The sequence below is a fragment of the Bombyx mandarina genome, chromosome 13 (genome assembly GCF_030267445.1).
Source record: "Bombyx mandarina strain Sakado chromosome 13, ASM3026744v2".
In the NCBI taxonomy this organism is placed as follows: Eukaryota; Metazoa; Arthropoda; class Insecta; order Lepidoptera; family Bombycidae; genus Bombyx; species Bombyx mandarina.
In genome coordinates, this window is record NC_143220.1 from 7,809,361 (window position 1) to 7,813,245 (window position 3,885).

Sequence of the window (3,885 nt, forward strand, 5' to 3'; positions counted from 1 at the left end):
CCCTTGCAACTCCATTTCTTGAAGTCCAAACGATAAGACGTAAACAAAAAAGTGTCATTTAAAAAATTATCTCACAGGAAACTACACACGATGAAAAAATTGTGAAGTAATAAAATTATATTTACCGATATGAAGTAAGCACTCCATGCATCTTATCCAGGCATGTAAAGATGGCATTCCATACTGGAATATTTCTTCATTATTTTCTCTTTGATAAGCAAGTCACTCCAAAAAACTCTGACGGTTTTGCTTTGCAAATATCACAGACAGCAGAAAATGTTTCTGACAAATATGAGGTTATTTTGCCGTCTATCATCATCATGTGCAATTGATGCTTAACTTCAACTTGTTTAATTTTCTATTTCTTCTGTTATGCTAGCTTTTATAATTGTCACTGTTGACTGCGTTTCTTTTGTAAATTTAAACATTATTGGACGGCAATAAAAAGTTGATGAGGGTAGGTCGTTTTCCCAAACAATTGTTCCATCAAATTTCTGAAGCCTTATAGGAACTAGACTGACCATGAAAATAGATGAATCATCAAACTCTGTTTCAGTTTTTTGTTTATAATTACTTTGACCTGGGGCTCTATCAAAGTCTATTTGCTTATAAGCAGTAGCTCTCTTGCAGAGTCCAAATCCGAAGTAATCACATCTAAAAGCCTATATAGCGCCAAGTTTAGTAATGCTTACATTTTAATAGCAGCTCCTTCTTCAGTAATAATTACCTCATCTTTCCCTGGATAACATTTGGTCTTTTCTTGCTTAATTTTATATTAAGAAGGGTATAAATCAGACCCATTTTCACTTGCTGCTTCTCTTAGGTTTATATACTGCCACTTAATTTAAGTGAGACTAATATTGCCTCATCGGGAGAATATGTACTACTTTTCACTTTACTTGTAATTAAATACTCCTTAACTTTTTCTAGATCTTCGGGGTGATTTGACAAGTGGTTCATTATTTCTCCTACATCTTCATTTCTAGTGTTTCTCAAACTAGCAATTGTAGTAGCTTTCATTTCATCCGCATCTCATGCATCTCATCACTAAGCAGACACCAATGGAGAAGGAGATCCTTACGCGGAAGTGGCATTGGATTGGTCACACTTTGAGAAAGCCCGATACCCACCTATCAAAGAGAGCACTGACCTGGAAAGTGTCTGGCAAAAGGAAGAGAGGCCGCCCCAGAACAACTTGGCGTCGCTCGGTGGAGCAGGAGCTAGGGGTCTTGGGCATGACGTGGGAGGAGTTAGAACAGACTGCCCAAGACCGATATAAATGGAAAAATTTGATTCGAGCCCTACACCCCAGCAGAGGGTAATAGGAAAGAATGATGAATGATGATGTCATTTCATACGGGGATAACGAAAGCGATTGGTCAATTTGTTCAATGCGTCTTCGTTTTTGCCTGGATCCCAATTCTTCAAAAGGTTTTCGAGGTGCAAAAATAGATGTCGAGGCTTCTGTAGTACATTTGAGGGTGGTACATTTTCAACATCTTCAGTATTAGAAATCTCGAGCCTTTCATGTGCAGTGTTGATAGCTTCAGGTATCATTCCTTCGGGCCAGTTTATTGCACATTCTAACCAATCACATTTTTTTCTTATAAACTGTGCTAACATGCGACTACTTCGTTTCTATATTGCACTTATATTTGAACAAAATTGCGTACAGAATTTTTGGAGCTCAACATTTTTCTCTTCGGTCACGTTTATTTGATTTTGTAGGAATTGAAAGAGTTTTTTTATTATCAGACAGCGACTGTAGTTGCTCTCTTAAAATCTTAATTCTAAATTGTTAACAAAATTATCAATTATAACGGAAACAGCAAGATCACAACGACAATCACGGGATGTTAGTAGTAGTACGAATAAACGAACACTAGTTAGTATATAATAAGCATGGTCACTTTATACTTCCAGAGACAAACAAATGTTTACTATATTTTCTACTACCCAGTAATGGCTGCTTAACTAATTATCCTCATTAAATAATGTTAACTATCCTAATAATTAGAGAGATTGCTTAATTAGAGACCTACTAAATGTATTGTTGTTAGGTATTATGTAATTATGGGTATCATTACGTGCTTTTACTTACTAATCCATATCAAATTTAACTTAAAAGCACTTACGAAAAAAAATATAAAGGTTTTTATTCTATGTATTTATTAATTTTTTTCGATCCATTTATTTGGCAGAGTTGCAACTTTATGCACGTGTTCATAGCATCAAATGATAGTAGACTAGACAAGGTATAAGGAAAATAAAGTTTCAAAGCGGGACCTCGCGGTACTTAGCAGGAATTTAATTTAATGTGACCCGCTCCATACAAAAAAATCACAAAACACATTTTTCTGACCAAACTATAAAGTTTTTGTAATTTTTTCCCAAAACAATTATTATTGAGATTAATGAGCTCTATCTATCTACATAAAAAAAAATATAAAAAAACAAAGTTGGTCCCTAAGTCACTAAAATCACAGTATCGACCCACTGTGCGTCGCTTGCGACGAAGGGCTCGGTGGGTAAATTAACCCTCAGACACAGCCCACTGAGTTTCTCGCCGGATCTTCTTAGTACCGATCCGGTGGTAGATTCTGCGAAACACTGTTCTTGCTAGGGCTAGTGTTAGCAACGACATCAGGTTTGAGCCCCGTGAGCTCACCTATTTGTTAGGGTTACGCTGGAATGACCTCTCAAGGCCATCAGCTTAGGTAGAAAAAAAAAAAAGTAAACCGGCGACACGCTTTCATTGTACGTAATCCTATTACAAAATGAAATATTTAAGTGGGTACGAGTATGTAGTTGATGGACAGATTCCCTCAATCTGTCATGACGGCCGGCTGACGTGGCGGTTCCTGCATTGCATGTTTAGTAATGTGTTGTCTAGACGTTGTTAATGGATTCATGTTTGTCTTAAAAACAGTAAAATAATATTCACATGTGCGAACTCAAAATAATGTCTACAACTTACACTCAGATTAATTAATTTGACGGCATTCATTTTGTTTCGTATTCACCACGGCGTTAATTGTATAATACTATTGGATCAAAGTCTCTCCTGTCTTTAAGCTAAAGTTTTGCAATGCACTACCACACGCATCATTTGAAACGGAGAAGTCTTTCAAACATCATAGTGAATGTTGCCTAGTAAATACCAGGAACTCTGTAATGTAAGTTAGTATTAATCATCCATTAATACAAACAAAAACAAGTTTCAACTTATTATATTAAGATAGAGAATTGATTAGTAAATAGCAATGGTAGTATCGGCAGTAGATAAGAATCTGGGTCGATGCAGGCACGGTAAGGGTGACGCGCGCCGTCGCGTCGACACCGCAACGTGCGTGGACGTGTTCGCCTCCCGCGAGTCGCGACGAGTGACGGTGTTCATGTGTTGTTTTGTGTAGGTATGGCACTAGCTGTGTCCACGGTCGAACTAAATGAGCTCACGGCCCACTTGGTTTTAAGTGGTGATCGAAATCCACAGACAACATGACTTCACAACGTGAATGCCACCACCCACCTTGATACTTGAGTCTGTCTCAATTGTGTAGTAATTAATCAAATTATATTTTTAGGGGCTTTAGATGCCGTGTAATAATAGAATCGAAATATTTAAAGGCGACTGAGCGCTAAAACCTTCTGTTCTGTACGAAGGACCTTAAATACAGAAGTGAAATCTAGTAAACGGCTTTGTCAGTAACCATACCACACCCACCTGCCATAGCAGTGAATCCAATAGGGGTATTTATATCACATTTCGATTCCCAAACGCTCCGTTGAATATACTTTATGAAACGATAAAGTCCATTTGATGACTGCGCGGTTTGTGTCTGAATGTAATGTAATGTAATGTAACGTAACGGACGAGCGGAGTCC